Source organism: Entelurus aequoreus, linkage group LG08 (assembly GCF_033978785.1).
Source record: "Entelurus aequoreus isolate RoL-2023_Sb linkage group LG08, RoL_Eaeq_v1.1, whole genome shotgun sequence".
Taxonomy (NCBI): Eukaryota; Metazoa; Chordata; class Actinopteri; order Syngnathiformes; family Syngnathidae; genus Entelurus; species Entelurus aequoreus.
Window position 1 is genome coordinate 79695835 of NC_084738.1, and position 13079 is coordinate 79708913.

The following is a 13079-nucleotide window of genomic DNA, read 5'->3' on the forward strand; positions in this document are numbered from 1 at the left end:
TATTAATATTTCTGGTTCCTACATTATATATCAATATATATCAATACAGTCTGCAGGGAAACAGTCCGTAAGCACACATGATTGTATTATTTAAAGACAAAAAAATAAAAAATAATAATAATACCAGTGCCGCTGCTTAATAACTGTTTAATAACACACTTTTGCTAAATTGACTTATTTGTGATTTCCCTCTCTGCATGAAAGTTTAAAAGTAGCATATATTAATGCAGTATGAAGAAGAATGTTTTAATGTAGGCACATAGAATCCTCACAGTGCTGTGATTATATGCATCAAGTGTTCATTCACGGCTAAGGCAAAATATCCACATACAGGTATATATGGTGTATCGTGACATGGCCTAAACATATCCACATATATATGGTGTATCGTGACATGGCCTAAACATATCCACATATTCATAAAAGGCCATATCGCCCAGCCCTAGTTCAAGACTTACGGTCATTAGAAAACATCACTGCACATCATAATGGCGGCTATAGTTTCGAACTTAAAGGCCTACTTAGAAATGAATTTTTTTTATTTAAACGGGGATAGCAGATCCATTCTATGTGTCATACTTGATCATTATCGCGATATTGCCATATTTTTGCTGAAAGGATTTAGTAGAGAACATCGACGATAAAGTTCGCAACTTTGGTCACTAATAAAAAAGCCTTGCCTGTACCGGAAGTAGCGTGACGTCACAGGTTGAAAGGCTCCTCACATTCCCCCATTGTTTACACCAGCAGCGAGAGCGATTCGGACCGAGAAAGTGACGATTACCCCATTAATTTGAGCCCGGATGAAAGATTCCTGGATGAGGAACGTGAGAGTGAAGGACTAGAGTGCAGTGCAGGACGCATATTTTTTCGCTCTGACCGTAACTTAGGTACAAGCTGGCTCATTGGATTCCACACTCTCTCCTTTTTCTATTGTGGATCACGGATTTGTATTTTAAACCACCTTGGAAATTATATCCTCTTGAAAATGAGAGTCGAGAACGCGAAATGGACATTTACAGTGACTTTTATCTCCACGACAATACATTCGGTGAAGCACTTTAGCTACGGAGCTAACGTGATAGCATTGTGCTTAAGTGCAGATATAAACAGAATAAATAAACCCTGACTGGAAGGATAGACAGAAAATCAACAATACTATTAAACCATGGACATGTAACTACACGGTTAATGCTTTCCAGCCTGGCGAAGCTTAACAATGCTGTTGCTGATGACGCCATTGAAGCTAACTTAGCAACGGGACCTCACAGAGCTATGATAAAAACATTAGTGCTCCACCTACGCCAGCCAGCCCTCATCTGCTCATCAACACCCGTGCTCACCTGCGTTCCAGCGATCGACGGAAGGACGAAGGACTTCACCCGATCATCCGTGCGGTCGGGCGGCTAGCGTCGGATAGCGCGTCTGCTATCCAAGTCAAAGTCCTCCTGGTTGTGTTGCTGCAGCCAGCCGCTAATACACCGATACCACCTACAACTTTCTTCTTTGCAGTCTTCATTGTTCATTAAACAAATTGCAAAAGATTCACCAACACAGATGTCCAGAATACTGTGGAATTTTATGTGAAAACAGAGCTTTTTTTGAACATATTTGTTTGTTTGTTATTAACATGCAAATTAGTAACATATCGGCTCTTAATTAGTCATGATTAAGTCCTTATTAATGCCCTATTCTGCATGGCCTTATTATACAAGCAGTAAGCCATTAACTAAGAGTCTTACCTCAATAACCTCAGAATTATTGATTATTAGTAACCCTAACATGTTCCACTAGTGTCCAAATAACTCTAAATTGAGTCTTTGCTACTTAGAACATGTTCCCCATACTAAAGTGTCTCCATACTAAAGTGTTGCCTCTCACGCCCCACCCAGTTAGATTTATATAGGGGACACATTTTTTCACGCCCCCCCCATTCCCCGCCAACCCTCCAAGTGAATGTTTATCAATGTATCTACAGTATATGTGTCAAGATATATGCTATTGTCTCTCACGGTGCCGCCCCCCCCCACCCCACCCCCCATTAGAATTGTCTAGTCAACATTTTTTCAGGCCCCCCCCAAAGACTGTTTATTTACTTGTCTATAATGTTTATTTATCTGTATGTGTCAAGATATGTGCTATTACGCTATTGCCTCTCACACCCTCCCTCCCTTCCCTAGTTAAATTTATCTCGGGACAACATTTTTCACGCCCCCCCCCCCAAGAATGTTTATTTATTTATGTATCTGTATATGTCAAGATATATGCTATTACGCTATTGTCCCTCCCGCCTCCCTAGTTCGATTTATCTCGGGGACAATGTTTTTTCATGCCCCCCCCCAAGAATGTTTATTTATTTATTTGTATGTGTCAAGATATATGCTATTACGCTATTGTCCCCCCCTCCCTAGTTCGATGTATCTCGGGGACAAAAAATGTTCACACCCCCCCAAGAATGTTTATTTATCTGTATGTGTCAAGATATATGCTATTACGCAATTGCCTCTCACACCCCTAGTTTGATTTATCTTGGGGACAACTTTTTTTCACGCCCCCCCCCAATAATATTTATTTATTTATATGTATGTGTCACGATATATGCTATTACGCCATTGTCCCCTCACCCCCCTGCCTAGTTTGACTTATCTCAGGGACAAAAATTTTCACGCCCCCCGCCAAGAATGTTTATTTTATCTGTATGTGTCAAGATATATGCTATCCGCAATTGCCTCTCACACCCTCCCTCCCTTCCCTAGTTAGATTTATCTCGGGACAACATTTTTTCACGCCCCCCCAAGAATGTTTATTTATTTGCATGTGTCAAGATATATGCTATTACACTATTGCCTCTCACACAACCCCTGCCCCCATCCCTAGTTAGATTTATCTCGGGGACATAAAAATGTTCACGCCCCCCCAAGAATGTTTATTTATCTGTTTGTGTCAAGATATATGCTATTACGCAATTGCCTCTCACACCCCCTAGTTTGATTTATCTTGGGGACAACTTTTTTTCACGCCCCCCCCAATAATATTTATTTATTTATATGTATGTGTCACGATATATGCTATTACGCCATTGTCCCTCACCCCCCTGCCTAGTTTGACTTATCTCAGGGACAAAAAAAATTTCACGCCCCCCCGCCAAGAATGTTTATTTTATCTGTATGTGTCAAGATATATGCTATTCCGCAATTGCCTCTCACACCCCTCCCTCCCTTCCCTAGTTAGATTAATCTCGGGGACAACATTTTTTCACGCCCCCCCAAGAATGTTTATTTATTTGCATGTGTCAAGATATATGCTATTACACTATTGCCTCTCACACAACCCCTGCCCCCATCCCTAGTTAGATTTATCACGGGGACATAAAAATGTTCACGCCCCCCCAGAATGTTTATTTATCTGTTTGTGTCAAGATATATGCTATTACGCAATTGCCTCTCACACCCCCTAGTTTGATTTATCTTGGGGACAACTTTTTTTCACGCCCCCCCCCAATAATATTTATTTATATGTATGTGTCACGATATATGCTATTACGCCATTGTCCCTCACCCCCCTGCCTAGTTTGACTTATCTCAGGGACAAAACATTTTCACGCCCCCCCGCCAAGAATGTTTATTTTATCTGTATGTGTCAAGATATATGCTATTCCGCAATTGCCTCTCACACCCTCCCTCCCTTCCATAGTTAGATTAATCTCTGGGACAACATTTTTTCACGCCCCCCCAAGAATGTTTATTTATTTGCATGTGTCAAGATATATGCTATTACACTATTGCCTCTCACACAACCCCTGCCCCCATCCCTAGTTAGATTTATCTCGGAGACATAAAAATGTTCACGCCCCCCCGAGAATGTTTATTTATCTGTATGTGTCAAGATATATGCTATTACGCAATTGCCTCTCACACCCCCTAGTTTGATTTATCTTGGGGACAACTTTTTTTCACGCCCCCCCCAATAATATTTATTTATATGTATGTGTCACGATATATGCTATTACGCCATTGTCCCTCACCCCCCTGCCTAGTTTGACTTATCTCAGGGACAAAAAATTTTCACGCCCCCCCGCCAAGAATGTTTATTTTATCTGTATGTGTCAAGATATATGCTATTCCGCAATTGCCTCTCACACCCTCCCTCCCTTCCATAGTTAGATTAATCTCGGGACAACATTTTTTCACGCCCCCCCCAAGAATGTTTATTTATTTGCATGTGTCAAGATATATGCTATTACACTATTGCCTCTCACACAACCCCTGCACCCATCCCTAGTTAGATTTATCTCGGGGACATAAAAATTTTCACACGCCCCCAAGAATGTTTATTTATCTGTATGTGTCAAGATATATGCTATTACGCTATTGTCCCTCACCCTCTCCCCTCCCTAGTTTGATTTATCTCGGGGACAACTTTTTTTCACGCCCCCCCCAAGAATGTTTATTTATTTATCTATATGTGTCAAGATACATGCTATTGCCTCTCACGCCCCCCTCCCTAATTAGATTTTTCTCGGGGACAACATTTTTTCCTCGCCCCCCAAAAAATGTTTACGTATTAATCTGCATGCATTACATCAGAGCAATCTAATTGGAGGCTAAATAAGCAAAGATGGCTCTTTTTGAGCCGAAATCATGCAGAAAAAGTGGAATATTTTCAGGAATGAAACTGGAACAAAGGAAGGTGAGATTGTTAAGAGGGGAAACAAAGCAGGAGATAGAACATTCAGGTTTGTATAAATCAAAGTAAATTCCGACCTTCACTTGCACAAGCTAAAGTCAGAGTGAGTGATAAATTGCTGACCTTGGTGGAGGTCACCTTTTGTTTTGCTTTATTTGCTTCTGAAACTTTGAAGTGCAGGACTCACGAGGACTGGCTGACTTTACTTTTATGGAACTTCCAGGTTACACCAAAAAAGGTACTTCTGCTCGCATACCCCTGACGTCCCTTCAAGGAGTTGGAAAAGGTACCAAAGCGTTGTTGCTGGTGTACAATTAGCTCGTGTTGAGGACACATGCTCAGGTCCATCGTGACGGGATCCAAAAATACCCAATCCAAACAATCCATTCCCGTCTGCAAACTGCACTGTGCTCTTCTGTTCTGCTCCACGTTTATTTTCTCGGCCGAATTACACGCCGTCCTGCTCTCATGCCATGATGTCACCCCCCCCATTTACAGTACAGAGCTAACGCGGCTAACGCTACACTGTTTGCACAGTGCCAAAGTGGAAACACAAATATGGTCAGGATCCCGACTTCTGTACGTTTGACACGTTTTACAGTTAAAAGGGCTGTTTGCAACGTTTACGCCAGGCCTGGGCAATTATTTTGCCACAAGGGGCCAAATTTAGATGAAAAAAATGTGTCTGGGGGCCAGTATATCTACTTTTAGGAACACTAATACAAAACCTCACAATAATGTCTGAATGCTAAAAACTTTATGACAGACCGCCTTAAAAAACGGAATGGAATTTTTAATTGTTTTACTGAATGAGACACCCAGAATGTACATGAAAATAAAGAATGTTTATAGTTAATACAATATTAACTATGAAGGATAAAACACTGAATATTAACATATGAACGTCACACCCCCTTTCCATCCACATTGTTTACAATCAAGCGAAACGCAACTAACAGTGAAATATGGACGCAAAGGGTAGTTAAAAGGGCTGTTTGCAAACTTTACGCTAGGCCTGGGCAATTATTTTGCCTCGGGGGGCCAAATTTAGAGGGAAAAAAATGTGCCTGGGGGCCAGTATATCTATTTTTACGAACACTAAATAATGTCTGAATGCTAAAAACGTTATGACAGACCGCCTTAAAAAACGGAATGGAATTTTTAATTGTTTTACTGAATGAGACACCCAGAATGTACATGAAAATAAAGAATGTTTATAGTTAATACAATATTAACTATGAAGGATAAAACACTGAATATTGACAACATATGAACGTCACACCCCCTCCACATATTTTACCATCAAACAAAGCGCAACAAAAATGCTACAAACAGTGAAATATGCCGAACTCGCTGCCGAATTGCATTTGCATAGCTAATGCGGTTAACGCTACACTGTTTGCACAGTGCCAAAGTGGAAACACAAATATGGTCAGGATGCCGACTTTTGTACGTTTTTACACTTTTTACAGTTAAAAGGGCTGTTTGCAACCTTTACACCAGGCCTGGGCAATTATTTTGCCTCGGGGGGCCAAATTTAGAGAAAAACCTGTGCCTGGGGGCTGGTATATTTATTTTTAGGAACACTAATACAAAACCTCCCAATAATGTCTGAATGCTAAAAACGTTATGACAGACAGCTTTAAAAAACGGAATGGAATTTCTAATTGTTTTACTGAATGAGACACCCAGAATGTACATGAAAATAACGAATGTGGGATTTACACTATTAACTATGAACGATAAAACACTGAATACTAACATATGAACGTCACACCCCCTCTCCATCCACATTGTTTACAATCAAGCGAAACGCAACTAACAGTGAAATATGGACGCAAAGGGTAGTTAAAAGGGCTGTTTGCAACTTTTACGCCAGGCCTGGGAAATTATTTTGCCTCAGGGGGCCAAATTTAGAGAAAAACCTGTGCCTGGGAGCCGGTATATTTATTTTTAGGAACACTAATACAAAACCTCACAATAATGTCTGAATGCTAAAAACTTTATGACAGACCGCCTTAAAAAACGGAATGGAATTTCAAATTGTTTTACTGAATGAGACACCCAGAATGTACATGAAAATAAAGAATGGTTATAGTTAATACAATATTAACTATGAAGGATAAAACACTGAATACTAACATATGAACGTCACACCCCCTTTCCATCCACATTGTTTACAATCAAGCGAAACGCAACTAACTGAAATATGGACGCAAAGGGTAGTTAAAAGGGCTGTTTGCAACTTTTACGCCAGGCTTGGGCAATTATTTTGCCTCGGGGGACCAAATTTAGATGAAAAAAAATGTGTCTGGGGGCCGGTATATCTATTTTTAGGAACACTAATACAAAACCTCACAATAATGTCTGAATGCTAAAAACTTTATGACAGACAACTTTAAAAAATGGAATGGAATTTCTAATTGTTTTACTGAATGAGACACCCAGAATGTACATGAAAATAAAGAATGTTTATAGTTAATACAATACTAACTATGAAGGATAAAACACTGAATATTGACAACATATGAACGTCACACCCCCTCTCCCTCCACATATTTTACCATCAAGCAAAGCGCAACAAAAATGCTACAAACAGTGAAATATGCCGAACTCGCTGCCGAATTACATTTGCATAGCTAACGCGGCTAACGCTACACTGTTTGCACAGTGCCAAAGTGGAAACACAAATATGGTCAAGATCCCAACTTTTGTACGTTTTGACACTTATTTACAGTTAAAAGGGCTGTTTGCAACTATTACGCCAGGCCTGGGCATTTATTTTGCCACAGGGGGCCAAATTTAGAGAAAAAAATGTCTCTGGGGGCCGGCATATCTATTTTTAGGAACACTAATGCAAAACATCACACGTTATGACGGACCACCTTACAAAACGTAACGGAATTTTAACATTTTTTACTGAATGAGACACCCAGAATGTACATGAAAATAAAATGTGGGATTTAAAATATTAACTATGAAGGATAAAACACTGAATATTGACAACATATGAACGTCAAATGACATGGTTTACAATCAAGCGAAACGCAACAAACAGTGAAGTATGGACGCAAAGGGTAAACATCTTCCAGCTTTGAACTCACGACATAACCACGCCGCAGTAGACAGCAGTAGCTACTAACGTAAGTTATTATTGGATGTCTATCAAACTTTTTCCACTGAGGGCCACAGACTGACAAATCAAAGGATGCGGGAGCCATTTTGATATTGTTTACCTTCAAAACCAGTACGATATGTAGGTTTTTTTTCTCCAAAGAACTGTAAAATGCAATTTCGATATAACGTTCTTGTGAGTGCTGAAGAGCCAAAGCCAAACTCAAATGCTAACAGTTAGCATACGGACCAGATAGTCAAGGAACAAAAAATATGAGCAAAACAAGCTTGCATGCTAACAGTACTACGCTAACATACGAATAATAACATGCTCACAGTTAACATTAGTGGAATAATATATGACACTGAGGTGTCATATCCAGCATGCTAAAATGCTAACTAACGTGTGTTAAGTACCAAAATATATTACTCTGAGGTGTGTACCTCGCGTTTAATCAATGTCTGGTTGAGACGTTAATTTGACCATTGAAGTTTGGTCATTTCCCAACCAATATTCAACAACGCAAACAACGTTGGAACAACATGCTCTTTGACGACGTTTAATCAATGTCTGGTTCTGACATTTGATTTGACCATTGAAATTTAGTCCTTTCCCAATCAATATTCAACAACGCAAACACAACGTGCTCAGGGGGACGGAATGAAGCGGTTGGAAGAGTGGCCGTGCCAGCAAACTGAGGAATCCTGGGTCAATCCCCAGCTTCTACCAACCTAGTCACGGTCGTTGTGTCCTTGAGCAAGACACTTCACCCTTGCTCCTGATGGGTGGTGGTTGGGGCCTTGCATGGCAGCTCCCGCCATCAGTGTGTGAATGTGTGTGTGTGAATGGGTGAATGTGGAAATAGTGTCAAAGCGCTTTGAGTACCTTAAAAGGTAGAAAAGCGCTAACAAGTATAACCCATTTATCATTTAATCAATGTCTGGTTGAGACGTTAATTTGATCATTGAAGTTTGGTAATTTCCCAACCAATATTCAACAACACAAACACAACGTAGAAACAACATGCTCTTTGACGACGTTTAATCAATGTTTGGTTCTGACATTGATTTGACCATTGAAATGTAGTCCTTTCCCAACCAATATTCAACAACGCAAACACAATGTGGAAACAACATGCCCTTTGACGACGTTTAATCAATGTCTGGTTCTGACATTGAAATTTAGTCTTTCCCCAATCTATATTCAACAACGGAAACAACGTTGAAACAACATGCTCTTTGACGACGTTTAATCAATGTCTGGTCCTGACATTGATTTGATTATTGAAATGTTGCCATTTCCCAACCAATATTCAACAACGCAAACATTGAAACATGCTCTTTGACGACGTTTAATCAATGTCTGGTTCTGACATTTGATTTGACCATTGAAATTTCGTAATTTCCCAACGAATATTCAACAACGCAATCACAACATGCTCTTTGACGGCGTTTAATCAATGTCTGATTCTGACATTGAAATTTTGTCATTTCCTAATCTATATTCAACAACGCAAACACAACATTGAAACGGCGTTTAATCAATGTCTGATTCTGACATTGAAATTTTGTCATTTCCTAATCTATATTCAACAACGCAAACACAACATTGAAACAACATGCTTTTGACTACGTTTAATCAATGTCTGGTTCTGACGTGGATTTGACCATTGAAATTTTGGCATTTCCCAACCAATATTCAACAACGCAAACAACGTTGGAACAACATGCTCTTTGACAGCGTTTAATCAATGTTTAGTTGAGACGTTGATTTGACCATTGAAGTTTGGTCATTTCCCAACCAATATTCAACAACGCAATCACAACGTTGAAACAACATGCTCTTTGACGACGTTTAATCAATGTCTGATTCTGACATTTGATTAGACCATTGAAATTCAGTAATTTTACAACCAATATTCAACAACACTAACACAACGTTGGAACAACATGATCTTTGACGGCGTTTAATCAATGTCTGGTTCTGACATTAGATTTGACCATTGAAATTTGGTCATTTCCCAACCAATATTCAACAACGCAAACACAATGTTGAAACAACATGCCCTTTGACGACGTTTAATCAATGTCTGGTTCTGACATTGAAATTTAGTCATTTCCCAATCTATATTCAACAACGGAAACATGCTCATAGACGACGTTTAATCAATGTCTGATTCTGACATTGATTTGATTATTGAAATGTTGCCATTTCCCAACCAATATTCAACAACGCAAACAACATTGAAACAACATGCTCTTTGACGACGTTTAATCAATGTCTGGTTCTGACATTTGATTTGACCAATGAAATTGTCATTTCCCAACGAATATTCAACAACGCAATCACAACATGCTCTTTGACGGCGTTTAATCAATGTCTGGTTCTGACATTGAAATTTAGTCATTTCCTAATCTATATTCAACAACGCAAACACAACATTGAAACAACATGCTTTTGACCACGTTTAATCAATGTCTGGTTCTGACGTTGATTTGACCATGGAAATTTTGGCATTTCCCCAACCAATATTCAACAACGCAAACAACGTTGGAACAACATGCTCTTTGACGGCGTTTAATCAATGTCTGGTTGATACGTTGATTTGACCATTGAAATTTAGTCATTTCCCAACCAATATTCAACAATGCAATCACAACGTTGGAACAACATGCTCTTTGACTGTGTTTAATCAATGTCTGGTTCTGACATTGATTTGACCATTGAAATTTAGTCCTTTCCCAACCAATATTCAACAACGCAAACAACATGCTCGGACGGCGTGGCGACGTTGGGAGAGTGGCCGTGCCAGCAACCTGAGGGTTCTTGGCTCGATCCCCAGTGTCTACCAACCTCACAACCATGGGTGGTGGTTAGGGCCTTGCATGGCAGCTCCCGCCATCAGTGTGTGAATGTGTGTGTGAATGGGTGAATGTGGAAATACTGTCAAAGCGCTTTGAGTACCTTGAAGGTAGAAAAGCGCTATACAAGTATAACCCATTTATCATCTTTTGAGTTTATTTGGAACATGCAAGCATACGACATGATACATCACACTTTCCAGTTTCTCTTTTCAACATGTTCGAAAAGGAGTAGGAAGAAGCAGAGCTTATTTAATCCGACCCCTTTTCTTTTACATAACAGTTGCTAAAACTTTTGTTCACTTCCTGTTCTCAATTTATTCAAAATGTACTCCATAAGTAATCACAATGAAGAATAAATAAATAAATAATACTCGGTGAAGTAAGTCATATTACATATGATGAGATAAGTAAGATTATTTTGAGAATGAAAGAATGGATGGATGGAATAAATCCAGAATGTTTATCATGGTTCTTCTTCTTTGTACTTTGTAAACACTAAGTTTGAATAGTTTCTTGAAGTGGATCATATTAGTACATTGTTTGATTGCTTTGCTTATCCATTCCATCATTTAATCTTTGACGGCGTTTAATCAATGTCTGGTTGAGACGTTAATTTGACCATTGAAATTTAGTCATTTCCCCGACCAATATTCAACAATGCAATCACAACGTAGAAACAACATGCTATTTGACGACGTTTAATCAATGCCTGGTTGAGACGTTAATTTGACCATTGAAGTTTGGTCATTTCCCAACCGATATTCAACAACGCAAACGGCGTTGGAACAACATGCTCTTTGACAACGTTTAATCAATGTCTGGTTCTGACACTTGATTTGACCATTAAAATGTCATTTTTTAACAATATTCAACAACGCAAACAACGTTGGAACAACATGCTCTTTGACGACGTTTAATCAATGTCTGGTTCTGACACTGATTTGACCATTGAAATGTAGCCATTTCCCAACCAATATTCAACAACGCAAAAACAACATGCTCTTTGACGACGTTTAATCAATGTCTGGTTCTGACATTTGATTCGACCATTAAAATGTTGTTATTTTCCAACCAATATTCAACAATGCAATCACAACGTAGAAACAACATGCTCTTTGACAACGTTTAATCAATGTCTGGTTCTGACACTTGATTTGACCATTAAAATGTCATTTTTTAACCAATATTCAACAACGCAAACAACGTTGGAACAACATGCTCTTTGACGACGTTTAATCAATGTCTGGTTCTGACACTTGATTTGACCATTAAAATGTCATTTTTTAACCAATATTCAACAACGCAAACACAACGTTGGAACAACATGCTCTTTGACGGCGTTTAATCAATGTCTGGTTCTGACACTGATTTGACCATTGAAATGTAGCCATTTCCCAACCAATATTCAACAATGCAAAAACAACATGCTCTTTGACGACGTTTAATCAATGTCTGGTTCTGACATTTGATTTGACCATTGAAATGTTGTCATTTTCCAACCAATATTCAACAACACAAACACAACGTTGAAACAACATGCTCATTGACGACGTTTAATCAATGTCTGGTTGGGACATTAATTTGACCATTGAAGTTTGGTAATTTCCCAACTAATATTCAACAACGCAAACATGCTCTTTGACGACGTTTAATCAATGTCTGGTTCTGACGTTGATTTGACCATTGAAATGTAGCCATTTCCCAACCAATATTCAACAACGCAAAAACAACATGCTCTTTGACGACATTTAATCAATGTCTGGTTCTGACACTTGATTTGACCATTAAAATATCATTTTTTAACCAATATTCAACAACGCAAACAACGTTGGAACAACATGCTCTTTGACGACGTTTAATCAATGTCTGGTTCTGACACTGATTTGACCATTGAAATGTAGCCATTTCCCAACCAATATTCAACAACGCAAAAACAACATGCTCTTTGACGACGTTTAATCAATGTCTGGTTTTGACATTTGATTTGACCATTAAAATGTTGTCATTTTCCAACCAATATTCAACAACACAAAGACAACGTTGAAACAACAAGCTCATTGACGACGTTTAATCAATGTCTGGTTGGGACATTAATTTGACCATTGAAGTTTGGTAATTTCCCAACTAATATTCAACAACGCAAACATGCTCTTTGACGGTGTTTAATCAATGTCTGGTTCTGACGTTGATTTGACCATTGAAATTGAGTCATTTCCCCAACCAATATTCAACAACGCAATCACAACGTAGAAACAACATGCTCTTTGATGACGTTTATTCAATGTCAGGTTGAAGTTTGGTCATTTCCCAACCAACAACCTGCATCAAACGTTAGACATCGATGTCGTTGCAGTTTACCGATACAACTATTTGGCAATGTTGTTTTAAAGTGGGTTTTAAAGGACATGTATGCG

The 13079-nt window shown here is 39.0% G+C and overlaps 1 protein-coding gene across 1 annotated transcript in view; it reads left to right on the forward strand.

The window, feature by feature from the left end:
- The window catches only part of LOC133656452 (RILP-like protein 1), a 57324-nt gene that overhangs the window by 27218 nt on the left and 17027 nt on the right, over positions 1-13079 (forward strand). The gene's annotated exons all lie outside the window — the stretch shown is intronic.